Below are 23,054 nucleotides of genomic sequence, written 5' to 3' on the forward strand. Positions count from 1 at the left end.
CTTACACCCATATTAAAAAATATTACAGTTTACTATAGTATACTGTACAAAACTATACTACACAATAGTATCCCTCGATCATGTGTAGAACTTACTATAGAATGTTGTAGTATACTGTAGAATACAACAGGAAATACAGTATTACACCCCCCCCCCCCCCCCCCAAAAAAAAAACAAGTAAATACTACAGTAATGTCCACAAAAATACCAATAAAAATACCAATACCAAATACGTTTTCAGTGCATTATGGTAAGCAAAGTTGATTATTTAATCAAGTCTATGAAGCCAAAGTCATGATAAACTATAGGCTAGATAAATAAAGTTGAAACGTTATTAGAATTTGTGGAATTATTCAGTCAATATTTCATAAATACTGTGAGTTCAAATATACTTTTATTACGACATAATAAAAGCAGAGCTGGTTCATGAAAACAACTAACTTTCCAGTCTTGGCATATACTTTTTATAAAATTTTCCTCCTTCACACACAGTAACTCCTCTTAATGACTCACCCCTCTGGCATTTAGCCACCATTATCTTATTGTCTTTCACTAATTTTAGTTTGGTTTCATATTAGGGCATGGAAACTGTAGAGCCACACCAATAGTTCTAAAATACAGGCTTGTTCTCGACTAAGACAGGTGCATGCATGTAGGACCATAGCAACAGTCCATAGCACTTTACAAAAAATAACCAGACATGTCATCCTGCTAGCTCCTCTGAAAGGAACACCCATGTTCTGGAAAAGTCCCAAGGGGTGTAACCATAGCAACAGTATGGCAGGCAGTGTGCCCCAGGTGATGTGTTGGGGTGACCTCCCCACCCTCTGGAGAGCCCTGCGGTTGCAGACGGTGCGCACAGCCCGATAGGATGCTCTCAGTTCTTTGTAGAAGTTCATGTGGATCTTATGGGCCAAGCCAAATTTCTTCAACCTCCTGAATTTGAAGAGGCGCTCTTGCACCTTCTTCACCACCGTCTACATAGATGGACCATTCCACTGTGGCTTGTCGATGTGGATGGGGGCGTGCTCTCTCTGCTGTCTCCTGAAGCTCCTTCGTTTTGCTGAAGTTGAATTTTCCTCCCTCATGATGCCATCTATTTTGTGATGTGCACCAGTATCTTCTGCAGCAAAGCACCCTCACAACATGATGCTGCCACCTCCATGATTCATGGTTGGGATGGTGTTCTTTGGCTTGCAAGCCTCCCCCTTTATCTTACAAATATAGCGATGGTCATTATGGCCAAACAGTTCTATTTTTGTTTCATCAGACCAGAGGACATTTCTCAAAAAAGTACGATCTTTGTCCCCATGTGCAGTTGCAAACCGTAGTCTGGCTTTTTTTTATGGCGGTTTTGGAGCAGTGGCTTCTTCCTTGCTGAACGGCCTTTTAGGTTATGTCAATATAGGACTCGTTTTACTGTGGATATAGATACTTTTGTACCGGTTTCCTCCAGCATCTTGACAAGGTCCTTTGCTGTTGTTCTGGGATTGATTTCCACTTTTCGCACCAAAGTAGGTTCATCTCTAGGAGAGAGAGCGCGTCTCCTACCTGAGCAGTATGACGGCTGCGTGGTCCCATGGTGTTTATACTTGTGTACTATTGTTTGTACAGATGAACGTGGTACCTTCAGACATTTGGAAATTGCTCCCAAGGATGAACCAGACTTGTGGAGTTTCACTTTTTTTTTCTGAGGTCTTGGCTGATTTCTTTTGATGTTTCCATGATGTCAAGCAAAGAGGCACTGAGTTTGAAGGTAGGCCTTGAAATACATCCACAGGTACACCTCCAACTGACTCAAATTATGTAAATTAGCGTATCAGAAGCTTCTAAAGCCATGACATAATTTTCTGGAATTTTCCAAGCTGTTTAAAGCCACAGTCAACTTAGTGTATGTAAACTTCTGACCCACTGGAATTGTGATACAGTGAATTATAAGTGAAATAATCTGTCTGTAAACAATTGTTGGAAAAATTACTTGTGTCATGCACAAAGTAGATGTCCTAACCGAATTGCCAAAACTATAGTTTGTGAACAAGAAATTTGTGGAGAGTTTTAATGACTACAACTTAAGTGTATGTAAACTTCCGACTTCAACTGTATATTTTCTTACAACAGCATTGTTGGTCAATGGCTTGTAAGTAAGCATTTCACGGTTGTATTCGGCGCATGTGACAAATACAATTTGATATGATGCCTCCCATACCATAACCCCGCCATAACCCTGTTCACAACGTAGACATCAGCAAACCACTAGCCCACACAACACCATACACGCTGTCTGCCATCTGCCCAGGACAGTTGAAACCGGGAGCACACTTCTCCAGCGTGCCAGTGGGCATTTTCCCACTGAAGTCAGTTACGACGGCGAACTGCAGTCAGGTCAAGACCCTGGTGACGACGACGAGCACGCAGATGAGCTTCCCTGAGATGGTTTCTGAAAGTATGTTCAGAAATTCTTTGGTTGTGCAAACCCACAGTTTCATCAGCTGGTTACAGAGGATCCTGCAGGTGAAGAAGCCGGATGGAGAGGTCCTGAGCTGGCGTTTTAAATTTATTTTTTGTGTATTTTTACCCCTTTTTCTCCCCAATTTTGTGATATCCAACTGGTAGTTACAGTCTTGTCCCATCGCTCCAACTCCCCTACAGGCTCGGGAGAGGTCAAAGGTCGAGAGCCATGCGTCCTCCAAAACACAACCCTGCCAAGCCGCACTGTTTCTTGACACACTGCTCGCTTAATCCGGAAGCCAGCCGCACCAAGGTGTCGGAGGAAACACCATCCAGCTGGTGACTGAAGTCAGCTTGTAGGCACCGGGCTCACCACAAGGAGTCACTAGAGCACGATGGGACAAGGAAATCCCGGCCGGCCAAACTCTCTCCTAACCCGGACGATGCTGGGCCAATTGTGCGCTGCCTCATGGGTCTCCAGGTCACGGCCGGCTGTGACACAGTCTGGGATCTTTGTGATTGTGTCTACTTTTGTAGATGTATAATGTACAATCGTCAATGCATTACATAAAAAAAAACACATGCCAGGCAAGGTTTACACCCAGGTTTACAGAGCTGTACATCTGCAATAGTTGTTCAATTGTAAGAAACACTCCAACAGTATGGGACTTAGCTGTACTTGAAGCAACTCAAAGTGGCAGGAAACCTGTATATACTCAACAGGATTTTGTGCAAAATTTGTTTACCTGTTTACCCATACAGTATCCCAGTGAGACTTCAGTCCTGCACAGTGCTAAGTGTGTGTGTGCACAAGCGCTTGTTGTAAATGTGTGATGGTTGGCATCTTAGTAAGTCGAGTAGAACTACCACATGATGTGAATTACATTTTAGTTGTTTTTCTTCTCCTTAAAAAGACTTACTTAAATTCAACGAGTTTGCATAAGCCCCTTTGGAGGCCGCCGTGTCCACCACATGAATGTCCTTCAAATCAACCATGCTGGCTGCCAGCCTCCCAACACTCGTGGACAGTTCCCGAGCCTCTCCTAGAAAGAGAAAGACAAACAGAAGAAAAAAGAGAGACACAGAAAGATATTTTAATAATTTAGCTGGTCATTATTTGGTGATTGAATCTATGATAACAATGTACAGTATGGAATTAAAATAATCATAAATACACTAAAAGTTATTCTTTTTTTAGCTGGTTCTAATTCCTAAGCCCAGTATTTGTATACAATTGCTGCAGTGAACTGAGATGGTGTAAGCGGAACTGTACTGTACCCGTGATAGGGCGGCGCACAATTGACCCAGCGCCGTTAGGGTTGGGCCGGGGTAGGCCGTCATTGTAAATAACAATTTGTTCTTAACTGACTGGCCAAGCAAAATCAAATAAAAAGGCAGAGATGGATTAAAGTGAGCAAAAATGAATCACTTGTACAGGATGTGAAGTGACTGACGTTTTGATGTCAAGCTGTCTTCCTCAGTGACCTGATCATTGCACTTAGATCCTATTTATAGCCTAGTGGCCCATTGAGAGACAACAATGTAAACAAATATAATGATAATATGTTTCAAAGGTAAATGGCAAATTATAGCACAAATAAGCAAGACACCTTATTTAGCCTATCATTAAGCCATGTCAAAATATGTGATATTTGGGTGTGAATCAGGAGACACAGAGACCAAAAAAATATATGCAACAACACTATAGAAACGAGGACAGTGAAATATCATTGTTTAGCGTCTTTGGATCCACAGTGTCTAAGCAATACCGCCAGAATGCCTCTCTTTGTTTTAGTTTAAGTACGATGTGACCGCTTGGTGAAATCTGGATATTTTCTATGGCTACATAGTGCAGGGAGGAAGTTTATGGGGTGTTTTGTCCTGGTTTCTATTAGGACCACAGATCAAGGTGTGACAGTCTGGAGGAAACCTGGCACCACCCCTACGGTGGTGGCAGCATCATGTGGGGATGTTTTTCAGCAGCAGGGACTGGGAGACTAGTCAGGATCAAGGGAAAGATGAACGGAGCAAAGTACAGAGAGATCCTTGATGAAAACCTGCTCCGAAGCGCTCAGAACCTCAGACCGGGCGAAGGTTCACCTTCCAACAGGACAAAGACCCTAAGCACACAGCCAAGACAATGCAGGAATGGCTTTGTGACAAGTCTCTGAATGTCCTTGAGTGGCCCAGCCAAAGCCCAGACTTGAACCCAATCAAACATCTCTGGAGAGACCTGAAAATAGCTGTGCAGCAACGCTCGCCATCCAACCTCGCAAAGCTTGAGAGGATATGCAGAGAAGAATGGAAGAAACTCCCCAAATACAGGTGTGCCAAGCTTGCAGCATCATACCCAAGAAGACTTGAGGCAGTAATCACTGCCAAAGGTGCTTCAACAAAGTACTGAGTAAAAAGTCTGAATACTTATGTAAATGTGATATTTCCGTTATTTATTTTGAATGCATTTGCAAAAAATTCTCTAAACCTGTTTTTGCTCTGTCATTACGGGGTATTGTAATGACAGATTGGTGTGTGTAGATTGGTGAGGGAAAAAAGCAATTTAATCCATTTTAGAATAAGGCTGTGACGTACAAAATGTGGAAAAAGTCAAAGGGTCCATAAACTTTCCGAATGCACTGTAAATGTCAACCGGTGTAATTTGGTAATAGTCTTGCCATTTCAGTGTTTTAGAAGGTTAGCCAGTATAATATGAAAATAGTCTTGCCATTTATTTATTTTTGTGTGTTTTTTGATGCAATGTGCTTACCTTTTTTTGATGTGCTAACGTTAGCTAGCTGTGAAGGTCACTACAGTAGAAAATAGTTGTTCTTTCTCAATGGCATGTTTGCTGTTTGAATTTGATTGGCTGATGGGGAAGAATGGGTGGAGCTGCTTAAACATCAGCTTGTGAGGAAGCGGCTCTTCCCAGGCGTCCTAGAAGGCACCTAGGTCACTTGTGCTGGATTGTAGCTCCCCAGCTAGCAATGAGGAATCGGCCCAGAAACGGTCCTCTTCCGGGGGACCCGAACTGATTGAATCGCCCCAGAATCGGGTGTCAGACTCGGCTCAGAATCAAAACTGCCCAGAATCGTCCCAAGTACATCGGGCCATTTCTGACTATCGGAATTCAGCTGACTTTGCCGTCATCTTACCAGAATCCCCCCAGAAGCGGCCCAATGCAAATTGAAATACATTTATACAAAATTACCCAATTTAGTCATTTTAAACATTACTATTATATAATTTATACATACAAATTATACACATCCACAAAAAAAAAAAAAATGTTTTCGGAGGAAACACCATACGTGTGTACAAGACAAAACAAGATATCCACAAAGCAACATTTTACTTCATAATTATCAGCTAGATATGAGAATCGTAAATGTAGCTAACCAGATAATTTATTAACAGGCAAAAATGACCTAATGAACGTGCATGCGCCTGGCCCGCCACGGGTGTCACTACAGAGTGATGGGAGAAGGATATCCCGGCAGGCAAAATCCACCCCTAAGTCGGACAACGCTGGGGCAATTGTGCGTTGTCTCATGGGTCTCCTGATTGCGATCGGCACGGTTCTCAAACCAGCATCTGTAGCAACGCAGTTTGCACTGCGATGCAGTGTCTTAGACCGCTGCGCCACTCGGGAGGCTCCATCCACAAAGTTGTTCATGCTTATCAATTGCCTTGCACAAAGTATCAAAATACTAAAATACTACACAGGACACTTAAATAAATTAATTTAATGTTAATTGTATTTTTTGGTCACAGGAACAATGAGAAAATATGTAAAAAATAAATAATGAGATGTCAATTATATAAAGGAGCCCCTGTATTCATCTGCCAGACATTAGCCCCAATTGACCCGATAACTTCACCACCCCTACCACTTCGGATACTTCGCCCTCATTCACTTCCATTTCTCCTCCTGTCTTCAGCTCATTCTGCTTACACCTTCTACCATTCTTCTTTATCAAACCATTTTCCCACCATTTTTAATGGACTCAAGCTTACCATCTTCCTCCCTCTCTGTCTTAGACCCCCTCTGCCTCTCTTTTCCCCTCCATTCCTCCTCTATATTCCAAGTATACGTATATTTATGATAATACTGCACTTCTCCTGACATATATCGTGTTCTTGCTTTCTCAAGGGATGCCATTTAAACGGCTGTCACAATCTCCGTACAATCAGCACGAACCCCTCGGGATGTAGCGCTCAACAGTGCATTCAATTTATAATGCAGCTGCCTCGTCTTGATGTTATTCTTTATCAAAAGCTACCGCGACTCTTCTCAATTTCAAACAAGAGCTCTCTCCGCCTTCCTTCTCCGATGTGCTCCTTCAATGTTCCCCCGCCTTCTCTTCTTGCTGGATGTAGCCGACTGTCATTTCTCTCTTGCTAGAAGGCAATTAAAGAGGAATTACACTCACAATTCTAAATGTAAAAATCTAAATATGGACTCAGAACAATTTTTTCTTTGTTTTTCTGTGAATAATTGTAATATTGAGAGTAAAAAATATAAATAAATCCCATACCCGGAAAAATAAATCTGAGAAAACTGAATTCGGGAAAATACTAAATATTATTTTATGGGGTCTGTCATGATAAATACTGTTTATTAACCATTATTTTACCAGGGATATTGACAGAAAACAAATATCTTGTACCCCAAGGACACGGGGAAGAGTTGCAGGGTAGAGGAGAATGCCTATTTGAAAGCTATAAACGTAATGAGTAGCTAACGACATGCACAGCATACATCATCCGGTGGACTTGACGTTGTACGTTTTTTTTTACCAGCCTTCACATTGTTTCAAACATTACTGCATAATAACTCACGCTGTCCACAAAGTGTTGATGTTTCTTTGTGTGGAATATTTTCGTCCTCTTTAAATTAGGGCCTTCCCCAACAGGAGAACCATTGGGAGTATGTATGCTGGTGGTAAGACCAATAGTTTTATTGTGTCATTATTTTGATGTAGCACAATTGTTTAGCATCATTATTTTTTCAGTACACATTGTACATGGCATGTCAACGGGTGTATTAGAGGCGAAGTCAGGTGCAGGAGAGTAGAGTGATGTAAACAGGCGCACATTTATTTTAGTTCCAAAAACGATAGCGCTACATAAACCAAACGCGCTCAAAACACTGAACATAACAAAAGTAAAGCGCGTAATAAAACACCACCATAACATGAAACAATTACACACAAAACATGATGGGAAAAAGAGGGTTAAATACAATTAGATTGATTGGGGAAATGAAAACCAGGTGTGTATGGAACAAGACAAGACAAATAGATATATGAAAATGGAGCGGCGATGGTTAGAAAGCCGGTGACGTCGATCGCCGAACGCCGCCCGAACAAGGAGAGGAGCCGACTTCGGCGGAAGTCGTGACATGGCAATGGGTGTCCAGTTCGACTTCTCCCAGCTGAAATAGCGGAAATAACCATCACCCAGAAATGAAATGTCTTCACATAATACTGAAAAATATTAATTTTTGTCATCTGTCAATGGCAATCCACTTTTTTCATCTCCTTTAAACCGACATGCCAGCATTGAAAAGTGGTGATGTGCCATGTTGCTCGAGAACACCAACCCCAAAGAGTAAGTCTACAAAATATCTGTTGGATGTACAAATTCCCCACAAAATAGTCAACTGTTGTGCTGAAGTAAGCTCTCGGGCATCCGTTCAATTGTATAATAACTGTGTACAGAAAGATAAGTCTCTAAACTGCTGATGAGTGTTAAAACATTATTTAGGAAAAAGTGACTGGGATATTTAGGACTTCCACTAACTCAGACTTTTGTCATTGCTTCTTGCTTCAATTATGTTAGGAGGAGGAGGCAACCTTTATTTTGTCTGAAGCTAACTCCAGCTCACCAGTTGCTTCCCTCCCAAACAAAATAAAAATCTAAGGTAATGTCATGCACTAACCTGACACTAGCAATATGTTTTAGATGAAGGGAAGCACAGGTTGGGGATATAATTACTGGTTTCATACGGTAGCAATCGCTAACAATGCAGTCAAGGTAGTTTAGAACCACAAAGTGATGATGACAAAGTGGTGGTGATGACAAAGTGGTGATGATGCACTGCTAGATATTGGTTTGGCCCATATGTCACCCTCAGACCTTGTATGAAGTAAAAATGTATTTTAAACTTCACAGACACTGGTACACAAAATACCAAAACACAACACCAAGGTAAGCACATTCATTGGATTTTAGATAGTGAGAGAAAGGGATAAATAACCCTGTATGTCCGAGAGTAATGGCTTGTTTGAATGTTGTAGATCTGTATAGTGGAAATGTGTTGGTCTTATCTCACATATGTATAATGGTAGTTTTAGTGGTTGTCAATTTGTGTCTACCAGTGTTGATTTTAGCATGTACATTTTGGTGGGGCAAACTCAACATTTGTTTTTAGATGCATGCAAGCAGCTGAAGTCGGAAGTTTACATACAGAGTATGTACGGAGTCATTAAAACTCGTTTTTCAACCCCTCCACAAATTTCTTGTTAACACGCTATAGTTTTGGCAAGTTGGTAAGGACATCTACTTTGTGCATGAAACAAGTAATCTTTCCAACAATTGTTTACAGACAGATTATTTAGCCTAATGCTAATTAATTACTTAAAAATCATACAATGTGATTTTCTGGATTTTTGTTTTAGATTCCGTCTCTCACAGTTGAAGTGTACCTATGATAAAAATGACAGACCTCTACATGCTTTGTAAGTAGGAAACACTGCCGATTTAGCAGGTTATCAAATAATTGTTCTCCCCACTGTACTTAACAGCGTGGAAAATTCCAGAAAGATGTCATGGTTTTAGAAGCTTCTGATAGGCTAATTTACATCATTTGAGTCAATTGGAGGTGTACCTGTGGCTGTATTTCAAGGCCTACCTTCATACTTTGCTTGATATCATGGGAAAATCTAAAGAGATCAGCCAAGACCTCAGAAAAAAAACCTCCACACGTCTGGTTCATCCTTGGGAGCAATTTCCAAACGCTTGAAGGTACCACGTTCATCTGTATAAACAATAGTATGCAAGTATAAACACCATGGGACCACGTAGCCGCCATACCGCGTCTCCGGAAGGAGAAGCGTTCTGTCTCCTGGAGATTAACGTACTATGGTGCAAAAAGTGCAAATCGATCACATGAACAACAGCAAAGGACCTTGTGAAGATGCTGGAGGAAACAGGTACAAAAGTACCTATATCCACAGTAAAATGAGTCCTATATCGACATAACCTGAAAGGCTACTCAGCAAGGAAGAAGCCACTGCTTCAAAACCGCCATATAAAAAGTCAGACTACTGTTTGCAACTGCACATTGGGACAAAGTTTGTACTTTTTTGAGAAATGTCCTCTGGTCTGATGAAACAAAAAAATAACTTTTTGGTCATAATGACCATCGTTGTGTTTGGAGGAAAACGGGGGAGAATGCAAGCTGAAGAACACCATTCCAACCATGAAGTACGTGGGTAGCAGCCTCATGTTGTGGGGGTGCTTTGCTGCAGGAGGGTCTGGTGCACTTCACAAAATAGATGGTATCATGAAGTAGGAAAATTATGTGCATATATTGAAGCAACATCTCAAGACATCAGTTAAAGCTTGGTTGCAAATGGGTTTTCCAAATGGACAATGAAACCCAAGCATACTTCCAACGTTGTGGCAAAATGGCTAAAGGACAACAAAGTCAAGGTATTGTAGTGGCCATCACAAAGCCCTGACCTCAATCCTATAGAAAATTTGTGGGCATAACTGAAAAAGGGTGTGCGAGCAAGGAGGCCTGCAAACCTGACTCAGTTACACCAGCTCTGTCAGGAGGAATGGGACAAAATTCACCCAACTTATTTTGGGACGCTTCTGGAAGGCTACCTGAAATGTTTGACCCAAGTTAAACAATTTAAAGGCAATGCTACCAAATACTAATTGAGTGTATGTAAACTTCCGACCAACTGGGAATGTGATGAAAGAAATAAAACTGAAATAAATCATTTTCCCTTCTATTATTCTGACATTTCACTTTCTTAAAATAAAGTGGTGATCCTAACTGACCAAGACAGGGAATTTTTTACTAGGATTCAATGTCAGGAGTTGTGAAAAACTAAGTTGAAATGTATTTGGTTAAGGTGCGTGTAAGAAGCATTTCAAGGTCCTGGAGTGGCCTAGCCAGTCTCCAGATCTCAACCCCATAGAAAATCTTTGGAGGGAGTTGAAAGTCCGTGTTGCCCAGCAACAGCCCCAAAACATCACTGCTCTAGAGGAGATCTGCATGGAGGAATGGGCCAAAATATTGAGAGAAACTTTTATTTACCAAATACTTATTTTCCACCATAATTTGCAAATAAATTCATTAAAAATCCTACAATGTGATTTTCTGGATTTTTTTTCTCATTTTGTCTGTCATAGTTGAAGTGTACCTATGATAAAAATCATCTTTTTAAGTGGGAGAACTTGCACAATTGGTGGCTGACTAAATACTTTTTTACCCCACTGTGTGTGTGTATGTGTGTATATATATATATTACGCGTACACACATACATACACACACCATTTTCCACCATTTCCCCATCATTGCGTCTCTCAATACATACATTTTAAACAAACTTACAAACAGAAATTAAACAAAAAAGCTCAGTTTAAACCAAGAAGTTAGGTTCCACACATGGAACGTACAGTGTAGTTCTGAAATACATAGATCCCCGCCATTCTAAGAGAATCCTTGCAGCATAATAGCTGATACCTCAGGTTCTAAGTAATTTAGATAAGGTTCCCATACTTTGTAGAACTGGTCTGTTTTAGAATGCAATGTACATGTCAGATATTCCAGAGGCACCCATTCAAATAGTATCTTATGCCAGTCTTTAATAGAAGGAACCTTATCACTAATCCACTGTAAAAGGATGTTTTTCCTCGCTGCGAAGGTAAGGATGTTGTAAAGCCTCCTCTTACCCACAAAAGTAACATGCCTACTAGGGAGACCCAACAGTAAAGAAACTGGGTCCAATTCTAGATCAACCCCTAGGATCTTTTCAATTTCTTGCAGAACACCAGACCAGTATCTTTGTATTTTGGTACATGACCATAAACAATGTGTTAGGGTGCCTGTATCAGTTTTGCATTTAAGACACTGAGGGGAAGAGGAAGTGGGGCTAAAAGCATGTCTGCGATTTGGGGATATATGCAATCTGTGTATTATTCTTAATTGGATTGCTCTAGTACGATTACATATAGATATTGTTTTTGCATATCTCCAAATGTCCTCCCACATCTCTTCGTCAATAGTAACAGACAATTCTTTCTCCCACACTTGTTTCACCCTCTGTGTGTTGACAGCAGAAAAGGATATTAAAGTATCATAAAACAGACTTACAGACATTTTCCTTTGTGGGGAAAAAAAGCATTCTTTCAACGACCGACACATCAGGGTTACCAATTAAGGTGGTGCTCTTCAGAATATAATGTCTTACTTGTAGGAAGCGGAAAAATTCCTGCTTTGGGAGTCGATATTTCTCGACCATCTGCTCAAATGACAATAAAATCTTATCAGCAAATAAGTAATTTAGCCTGCGTATGCCCTTATTAAGCCAAAAGTTAAAGCCAGCATCCAGCAATCCTGGACTGAAATCTGGGTTGTTAAGAATTGGGGTAAGAGCAGAGGTTAGTTTGGACCTTCCCAGGAAGCGTTGAACTGACCTCCATACTTTGAGTGTGTAAAGTGTAACGGGATTATTGCAGTGATCTTCTACAGACTTGAAACTTCTGAAAAATAAAAGATCCTGTAAGGGGTATTTTGAAAGAGAAGTCTCAATGTCTAACCAAATAGAGGAGTCATCATTTGTGATCCAGTCAGAAATATAACAAAGGTACAAAGGCACCATTGATAGAACCTGATATTGGGCAGGTCCAAGCCGCCCATAGAACTTGGCAGCTGCAGTATTGCCATCTTAAGTCTTGGCTTGCGTTTACTCCATATAAAGGAACCAAGCCATCCATTTACATCCTTTATTACCTTATTGGAGAATAATACTGGGATCATTTGGATTGGGTAAAGTAGTCTAGGTAAAATGTTCATTTTCAAGAGGGATATTCTACCCAACCAAGAAATCGGGAGAGAGTTCCAGCGCTCCAGATCCTGTCTTATTGTATCAAACAAGGGAACAAAATTGGCTTTGTACATTTGCTGGAATTTAGGAGTTACAAATATACCCAGATACATGAAACCTGAGGGAGACCATTTAAAAGGGAAGGGGGGAGAAGTATTAGGTACAGAGTGTAGGCTACCAAGTGGCATAGCCTCTGACTTAGTTAGGTTAATCTTGTAACCTGAGAATTCGCTGAATAATTCAATAATATTAATAAGATGTAATTGAAGTCTCGGGACTAGAGATGAATATCAGGACATCATCAGCATACAAACTTATTTTATGGTGAACATCACCAATGAGCAGCCCCTGTATAGCAGGCGTTACCCTGATGTTCTCGGCCAGTGGTTCCATAACGAGTGCAAAGAGGAGAGGGGATAAAGGACAGCCCTGTCTGGTACCTGTGTATAGAGAAGCTATTTGACCTTAGCCCATTAGTAAGGACAACAGCCTGAGGATCATCATATAAAACTTTCACCCATTTTATAAAGTTGTCCCCTAGACCAAATTTATTTAGAGCAAATAATAGGTAAGACCACTCCACACGATCAAATGCTTTCTCAGCATCTAGGGAGAGCACAAGACCATTCATAGCACTTTGTTGGTAGGCTTGAATTACATTAAGAAGCCGCCTGACATTGTTGCATGACTTACGGCCCTTAATGAAGCCAGTTTGGTCTCCTTTCACAATTAGTGGCAGTGAGTCCTCTAATCTTGTGGCTAGAATTTTAGAAAGCAATTTTCTATCCACATTCAGAAGGGAAATTGGTCTGTACGAGGAACAAGACTCTGGACATTTTCCCTTTTTGAGAATAAGTGAAATGTTGGCTTCTCTCAGCGTTTGAGGGAGCTGGTCATTTGAAAATAAGTGGTTAAACATATCACACAATGGCTCAAGGATCAGGCCATGGAACTCTTTATAGAACTCACTACAAAACCCGTCTGGTCCTGGGGCCTTACCATTTTGCAGATTCTTAATTGCGAACATTATCTCTTCCTTGGTAATAGGGGCGTTAAGGAGAGACCTCTGTTCTTCGGAGATAGTAGCGAGCTCAATCTTACAAAATAAGTTCTCCATTATTTTGGGTGCATCCTTTGGCAGTTCTGAGGCATAAAGGTTTGTATAAAACTTCTTAAATGAGTCACTTATCAATTCATTTTCATATAAATGATTACCACCAGAATCAGTAATAGTAGCAATTGACTGAGAGTCAGCTCTCTTTTTAGCTAGGTATGCCAAGTACTTTCCTGGCTTATCGCCATGTTCATATAGCTTTTGCCTGACAAATCTCGTTTTCTTTTTAGCGTCCTGTGTTAGGAGAGAGTCTAACGTTGATCTAATGACTGATACTTCCTTTAATAGGGCAGGAGTGGGAGTTTTCATGTAGTCCTTCTCTTTAGTTCCTAATTCACCCTCTAACATTTTTTGCTTTTCACGCTTTTTCCGTCTCTTAGTAGCTGTGTACGACATAATCAGACCCCTGGCATACGCTTTACAGGTCTCCCAAAGGAGCGAGGGGTTATCTGTTGATTGAGAGTTAATAGAGAAAAATGCTTTAAACTCTGTAATAAAATATGATGTGAATGTATGGTCTTTAAGAATGGTCCCTCAGAGCTTTTAATGTGATGCTTAGCCCTTCAGCTATCTTATACTTGCCAAGGGATGGCATTGTTGGATAAACCCAGAAATTCTAAAGAATAGATCCAAGTTCCCTTGATTGAACCAGTACAACCAGTACTTTCTACCATTTGATAACATCACATCACTGTTCTTCAGGATTAGTCACCCTGAATCAGTGCAGCCAGAGACTGTACATTTAAAAAAATTCTGGGTACTAGATGTATTTCAGCCTCTAATGCTTAATTCATACATATATATTATACAAAATTGTGAAGAACAAAATGTGTGATTCTTAATATTTCTCACTCTGAGATGAGAGGGATTAATGAAAATTATAAACTGGGTGGTTCAAGCACTGAATGCTGATTGGCTGACGCCGTGGTATATCAGACCGCATACCACTTTGCGTCGTGCCTAAGAACAGCCCTTAACCGTGGTATATTGACCATATACCACACCTCGGGCCTTATTGCTTAAATGAACCATGTCTGCATCCCAAATTAAAGTGCACTACTTTTGACCAGGACCCATAGGGCTCTAGTTAAAAGTAGTGCACTATATATGGAATAGGGTGCCATTTGGGATGGAGTTTGTTTCACTAAATGTCATGTTAACTCAAAGAGTATTAGATCAATGGCCAACAGCACATCTTCTCACTATCTCTGTGTTGCCCACATGCTTGCACAGCACGACACGGGAGTCAAACAACACTCCCACATTTCACAATGAAACACTACAGGCAAATAACTACAGATAAGGGGTGTATGCTACTGAAGATTATTGCTCATTATTTCTGTGTGTGTGTGTGTGTGTGTGTGTGTGTGTGTGTGTGTGTGTGTTGTCACTTATCAGAGATGGAGACATTACTGTCTTCAATTGAGCTCAGTTTCCCCAAAATAGTGTTTTCCTCAATGTTCCCTCGATACGTTACTGCACTATTTGTTCTAACAACAATGCCCCTCAGATGATTGGGATCAGAGTGTATAGATGTTGGGCCACTGTGTGCCCCATCGGTCTCCACCACCATTATTCACATTCTTGTCATTATATCCCCCCCAAAAATGTACAGTCGTCTTTTCACACTCGCATTGTGTCATTGTTTCACTTTGTATCTGCATTGTTATAAATGGAAAATAATGCCACATATTCCTCTCATTATTGCACACAGTATGATCAGAGAGGTAGCGGTTCCAGGATGATCTTATCATTAAAAAGTCTGGCAGTTTCTTGGGATTCTATGGTTGTGTTCCAAGTTGCACCCTATTCCCTATAGCTTTAGCACATCATAAGACAAAATATTGTGTAACATGTATTTTAATACCTGCTGTGTGTGAATGGTCTAATAGACCATGCAGTGCTAGATTGGAACAGCTGAGCTCAACACAGGTTATTCCTATATTGTGTGTGGAGTTTTAACAGAATCCCAATTTGTGCTTTGTTGCAAGTAATGTGGCTCGATGAGGACTAATTATTAGTAAATGCAGTTACTAATTTGCTACTGAATGTGCCACAGCACAGGAATTCTGTACTCACCGTTTACTGAACCTAAGGACATTCATCGACACCCCTTCTGGGTGTCTGTCGACGCACATACTGTATATCAGCCATGTCATTTTTCCCCTTTCATCATATGCCTTTCGTTTGGACGGACAGAGAAAAGGGATAACCATAACAATTAACTTGTACGGACTAAGAACAACTGTCTTCATGCAATGTTCAAGTTCATTACAATTTGCCCCATTTTTATATCAGCTTTTTTTTTTTAGCAGATAGATTGTAGCTTCCATCATTGTAATTGTCTGCATCATTTCCAATCCCCCATATAGTGGGGCAAAAAAGTATTTAGTCAGCCACCAATTGTGCAAGTTCTCCCACTTAAAGATGAGAGGCCTGTAAATGTTCATCATAGGTACACTTCAACTATGACAGACAAAATGAGAAAAAAAAATATCCAGAAAATCACATTGTAGGATTTTTTTATGAATTTATTTGCAAATTATGATGGAAAATAAGTATTTGGACAATAACAAAAGTATGATGAAAATTACAGGCCTCTCATCTTTTTAAGTGGGAGAACTTGCACAAAGCATGTAGAGGTCTGTAATTTTTATCATAAGTACACTCCAACTGTGAGAGACGCAATCTAAAACAAAAATCCAGAAAATAACATTGTATGATTTTTAAGTAATTAATTTGCATTTTATCGCATGACATACAGTGCCTTGCGAAAGTATTCGCGCCCCCTTGAACTTTGTGACCTTTTGCCACAAGATATAAAACTGTATTTTTTTGTGAAGAATCAACAACAAGTGGGACACAATCATGAAGTGGAACGACATTTATTGGATATTTCAAACTTTTTTTAACAAATCGAAAACTGAAAAATTGGGCGTGCAAAATTATTCAGCCCCCTTAAGTTAATACTTTGTAGCGCCACCTTTTGCTGCGATTACAGCTGTAAGAAAGATAAACACCTTGTTCATCTAGCCAGCAAGTCAGATTTCTAAAATGTTTTACGGCGAAAACATAGCACATATATATGTCAAACCACCACCAGACACAGCTCATTTGAATAGCCAAAACATGCAATCAACAAACGCAGGATTAAAAAATAAATCATTCACTAACCTTTTGAAAATCTTCATCAGATGACAGTAATAGGACATGTTACACAGTACATGTTTTTTTTTTCAATAATATGCCATTTATATCCATAAATGTCCATTTACATTGAATTCATGTTCAGAAAATACTCAAAAATGTCCGCAGGAAATCTAGGTAGCGCGGCAAGATAACGTAAATAGACATCATAAACTTTGACTAAATATACATGTTCTACATATAGTTAGAAAGATACACTACTTCTTTATGCAATCGCTTTGTTACATTTATTTTTAACGTTACAGAAATCGCTCACTATTCAATATTCTGAGACGGCGCTCAGATATAAGCTAAATTTCTCCGTAATGTTGGAGTCAACAGAAACACAGATTTCAGCATAAATATTCCCTTACCTTCGATGGTCTTCGTTCAGAATGTTCTGGAAGGGTTCATACTTACCCAAAGAATCGTTTGGTTTCAATTCTTGCGTTTTTGTATTAGCTACTGCTAATAACATCAGCTGAAATGCACCCAAAATGTCCTCTGGTCCGGAAAAGTTGCCCCAACTTTCATGACCACAAAAACTAGTTTGGAAGAATGCCTGCCCTGTGAGTTCTGCTATACTTACAGACATAATTCCAACGGTTTTATAAGCTTTAGAGTGTTTTCTATCCAATAATAATTATTATATGCATATATTAGCAATTTTTGACAGATTTTTTTCCTGTTTACTATGGGTACCCAATTCCTCCAAAGGGGCAGAAGTCAGCCCTATCTTTAACAGGTTTAAGGGGGCTGAATAATGTTGCACACCCAATTTTTCAGTTTTTGATTTGTTAAAAAAGTTTGAAATATCCAATAAATGTCGTTCCACTTCATGATTGTGTCCCACTTGTTGTTGATTCTTCACAAAAAAATACAGTTTTATATCTTTGTTTGAAGCCTGAAATGTGGCAAAAGGTCGCAAAGTTCAAGGGGGCCGAATACTTTCGCAAGGCACTGTATGTATATTATTAATATTTAAAATAAATTCTTATATTTTCCTTTATTGTTTTCCCTAACCCTACCACCCCTCCCCTAATTGGAGTAAACTAATGGACAACAACACTTCTACTTCCAGCTTACTATAAATATTTTACGGACACAATATATTTTACAATAGTTATATTTTGTTTGCTTTGAATCCCATCCTTTAGCTACCCTCAACCCCTCCCGTCTATCTCTGAAGACCATCCACCATCCATCTATTTGCCATGTATTTTTAACTGTGCTGTTTCACAAATGTTCTGAGCCTGTATACATTTTACGGACACATTCTATTTTACATTAGTTATCTTGTTGTTTTTAGTCCCACCCTTCACCTCCACTCAAACCCTCCAATCTATATTTTAACACTATCCATTTTTCAGTTATATTTGCCATATATTTTACAACTGTACTGTGATGTTTCACAAATGTTCTGAATCTTTCTATTCTCATAGTTTCTACAGATTGTAACATTTGTGCTAGAAGTATTATTATATTGACAATGACTTTTAAAATCACCTAGCAGTGCTATTTGCAGAGTTAGCTCCATTTCTTGTTACCATACAGGTACTTCAATGATTTTGTGATTGATTGTGTGGAGTACTATTATCAGGAAGGTATGGGATGAAGAGCCCCGCCCACTGTGCAAACACTCGTTGAATCAACGTTGTTTCCACGCCATTTCAATTAAATAAACGTTGGAATAGTATAGACATTGAGCTGATTTCTGTGCCCAGTGGCCTGAGTGTTTCTCAGTTGTGAGCTAATCATGCAGAGGCACACACAGTGTAACTACTCCAATAACACTGTGCATATAGTGGAATCATACATTACCCTAATGATGAAATGGAAACAGAGTTTCTGAAAAATTTGATAAATGCCGACAGATCATTTGTTTGTTCAACATCGTGGGATCTTTTTTTGTGTCTGTAAAATTAATTATGATAGAAATGGTGGTGGAAATGCACAAATATTGATTTAAGAACCATCACATCGAAGTTAACTTGGATTCACGCGAGGAAGTGGTGTGTGTGTGGTCCTCCCACTGACTCAGGAAACCATGCAGGTTATTAGGCTAGATTAAATAAATTACAGGGTGCCTGAAGAACTGTGAACAGGTTGTAACTGCTTTCCAATAAATATAGAGGTTCTTATTCTGGTACATGATGATCGATGTTTGACTGCCGTTTGACAAATAAAAATATCCTCCCTGTCTCATCCATAGTAATCTCATCATGTAGACTAGCCTACACGCACAGTTTACCCGCACTGTATCTGAGAGCTGTTGGCTAAAGTGCACTGTCAACACCAGAGTAGGCACACTTGCTAATAATAACAGTTTTGTGACAAAACCGACAGTAGAGTTGAAAATGTGATGAAAACACATTGAACTTAAAATAAATGAGTTTGGTGGAAACACACCACTGGTGGGGAAAATGTGCATCTTTTCTTAATGCGGAATTTATAACATTCGCATGGAAATCTGATGGATACCTAGCTACTGGTGTGAAAATGTGGCTGCCATTTTCTTATTCTCTGGCTGCTCATTATCCCAGTGTGAGATAAAGACATACATTTTGCTAATGGTAAACATGAATTTTGCTAATGGCTAATTTCTTCATTTATTTTGAAAATGTTAGTTGATTTTCCACAGTAGGCTACAGCCATTTATTCTGCATTGTTCCTAGTCAGCGATTTAATTCCTTAGACATCTTGTCATGCTGTGTGCTACTCATGTTTAAGGGTAATACTTTGTAAAAGAAGTGAGAGGACGGCTATTATGCTCCTGGGGCTAGTTTAGAATATTTATCAGAATTACTGCGTAGAGTTTCTAGTCAATATACCAATTGCTTTCACAGCCCAAGAGTTCAACTAATAGCAAGGTCACAATGTCCTTGGTGGTAGTAGTAGCCTTTTTTGTCTCTGAGTGTCCATTAGAATGGATGGATCCTTCAGACGTACCACAATGGTGATCATAGGGAAATGTTCTTCTTTCGTCTTCAGTCGAGTTTCCTAGACTATTTTACATATACAGCTGCAGACTGTGAATGTCCAGTCTTCACCTTCACTCATCGAGAGTGTGACGGTCTTACCATTTTCTGGTCTCAATGGTTGATTATTCAGGGTACAGCTAGGACCACTTTACACACCGGCAGCAACCCGGCATGTTTTGGTCTCTAGAGATTTTCTTCTTCACTCGTGTTGAGAGTTTCTAACCATTTTGTAACATTCAGCTTAGTCAGCTCCTTTTATGCACTCTGGAAAAAGGGGCGTTCCATCATGTGGACACGAACTCTGACCTCATTCAGTTGTGAACACTAACTGCCACAAGTTTTGCAAGAAAGCAATACTAATTTGGAAGGCTAAAATCCTATTTCTAACTTTTCACAACTAGTTTCATATTTAATCATATACGTTTTACAACATTTAGATGCAAATCTGATATCTATATTGTGAAAGCTCTTAAAGATATAGTTATCTTGCCATACCATCCCTACTGACATCACAAAATGCTAAATGATATGACATGATTATTGTTTCGATCCCCACCAACCATTTCCCACATTCTTTATGCTAGAAATATTGTTTCAATGTCAAATCTTTTGATGTTAAAGTACTGCAATGTCTCTCGGTTGTAACACTCAGACATTCCATTCTCAATACTGCAAAGGCAAGAGAGAGAAAGTTTACGACAGGTTATTAAAGTCATAAAACCGGCCCACTCCCCCCCTTCCTCTCTGGTAGGAGGGGGGGCTCTCTTTGATCCTCACCCAGGAGGGGAAGTCATGACATCATCATAACCTATTATAATATGGTAATAACAATGTCAACACATATATTTAGACTTGTTGTGACATACATTTGAAGTCAGAAGTTTACATACACCTCAACCAAATACATTTAAACTGAGTTTTTCATAATTCCTGACATTTAATCCTAGTAAAAATTCCCTTTCTTAGGTCAGCTAGGATCACCACTTTATTTTAAGAATGTGAAATGTCAGAATAATAGTAGAGAGAATGATTTATTTCAGATTTTATTTCTTTCATCACATTCTCAGTGGGTCAGACATTTTACATACACTCAATTAGTATTTGGTAGCATTGCCTTTAAATTGTTTAACTTGGGTCAAATGTGTCGGTTAGCCTTCCACAAGCTTCCAACAATAAGCTGGGTGAATTTTGTCCTATTCCTCCTGACAGAGCTGGTGTAACTGAGTCAGGTTTGTAGGCCTCCTTGCTCGCACACGCTTTTTCAGTTCTGCCCACAAATCTTCTATAGGATTGAAGTCAGGGCTTTGTGATGGCCACTCCAATTCCTTGACTTTGTTGTTTTTAAGCCATTTTGCCACAACTTTGTTAGTATGCTCGGGGTCATTGTCCATTTGGAAGACCCATTTGCAACCAAGCTTTAACTCCGTGACTGATGTCTTGAGATGTTGCTTCAATGTATCCACATAATTTTCCTACCTCGTGATGCCATCTATTTTGTGAAGTGCACCAGCCCCTCCTGCTGCAAAGCACCCCCACAACATGATGCTGCCACCCCCGTGCATCACGGTTGGGATGGTGTTCTACGGCTTGCAAGCCTCCCCTTTTCCCTCCAAACATAACGATGGTCATTATGGCAAAACAGTTCTATTTTTCTTTCATCAGACCAGAGGACATTTCTCAAAAAAGTATGATCTTTGTCCCCATGTGCAGTTGCAAACCGTAGTCTGGCTTTTTTATGGCGGTTTTGGAGCAGTGGCTTCTTCTTTGCTGAGCGCCCTTTCAGGTTATGTCAATATAGGACTCGTTTTACTGTGGATATAGATACTTTTGTACCTGTTTCCCCCAGCATTTACAAACGGTCCTTTGCTTTTGTTCTCTGACTGATTTGCACTTTTCGTACCATAGTACGTTCATCTCTAGGAGACAGATTGCGTCTTCTTCCTGAGCGGTATGACGGCTGCGTGGTCCCATGGTGTTTCTACTTGTGTACTATTGTTTGTATAGATGAACGTGGTACCTTCAGGTGTTTGGAAATTGCTACCAAGGATGAACCAGATGTCAAGCAAAGAGGCATTGAGTTTGAAGGTAGGCCTTGAAATATATCCACGGGTACACCTCCAATTGACTCAAATGATGTCAATTAGCTTCTAAAGACATGACTTCATTTTCTGGAATTTTCCTAGTTGTTTAAGGCACAGTCATCTTAGTGTATGTAACTGTTAACCCACTAAAATTGTGATACAGTGAATTATAAGTGAAATAATCTGTCTGTAAACAATTGTTGAAAAAATGACTTGTGTCATACACAAAGTAGATGTCCTAACCGACTTGCCAAAACTATAGTTTGTTAACAAGAAATGTGTGAAGTGGTTGAAAAACAAGTTTTAATGACTCCAACCTAAGTGTATGTAAACTTCCGACTTCAACTGTATATTGTGTTTATTTTATGGCTGATTATGACACCTATACAAGAGTGTCAAAACACACAAAACCTAACACGAGGCAAAACATTCCATTACACCATAGCCTACGTGTCAACAGTATGTTTGTTATATATATTTTTTATTTTACCATATTCGATTATAATTGTATTTGCGCACACATTGTCAGACATGCACCTACCCCAATGCTCTGTTGCTGATGACTGATTTAAGGGTATGTACGTGATAGGCCTTTCTGGCTTACATGATTATGACTGTCATACTGCTTCTTGACTGTGTCATAAAGTGTATTTTCTACAAGTTATTTAAAATATGCTGAAAAATATTTTTCTCCCCAATTTCGTGGTATCCAATTGTTAGTAGTTACTATCTTGTCTCATCGCTACAACTCCCGTACGGGAGACACCGTGCACCTGGCAACCTTCGTTTGCGCGCACTGCGGCCGGCCCGCCACAGGAGTCGCTGGTGCGCGATGAGACAAGGATATCCCTACTGGCCAAACCCTCCCTAACCCGGACGACGCTAGGCCAATTCTTGACAGAGAAAAAATGAATGTGGGTTTTGACCAGCCATAAAATAATGCAATATATGTCACAACAGGCGTAAATATATGGGTTATGACAAGTTATGTCAACTGTTATGAAATATTATGACATGGTTATGACCGTGTTATGACACTGGGTGTCAAGTAAAGTGTTACCGAAAAGTGTGTTCCTGGTATTTGGTTAAAGGGGCAATCTGGTATTCAAATAACAACAAAGC

At 39.8% G+C, this 23,054-nt stretch overlaps 1 long non-coding RNA gene across 1 annotated transcript; it reads left to right on the forward strand.

Annotated features, from left to right (window-relative positions):
• Window positions 1–7,792: 7,792 nt before the first annotated feature.
• Window positions 7,793–18,802, forward strand: LOC118941128. Its single transcript, XR_005037419.1, has 4 exons — window positions 7,793–8,055; window positions 8,287–8,368; window positions 8,620–8,655; window positions 18,028–18,802. It is a non-coding gene; the product is annotated as an uncharacterized LOC118941128 (long non-coding RNA).
• Window positions 18,803–23,054: the final 4,252 nt, after the last annotated feature.

The sequence above is a fragment of the Oncorhynchus mykiss genome, chromosome 18 (assembly GCF_013265735.2).
Source record: "Oncorhynchus mykiss isolate Arlee chromosome 18, USDA_OmykA_1.1, whole genome shotgun sequence".
In the NCBI taxonomy this organism is placed as follows: domain Eukaryota; kingdom Metazoa; phylum Chordata; class Actinopteri; order Salmoniformes; family Salmonidae; genus Oncorhynchus; species Oncorhynchus mykiss.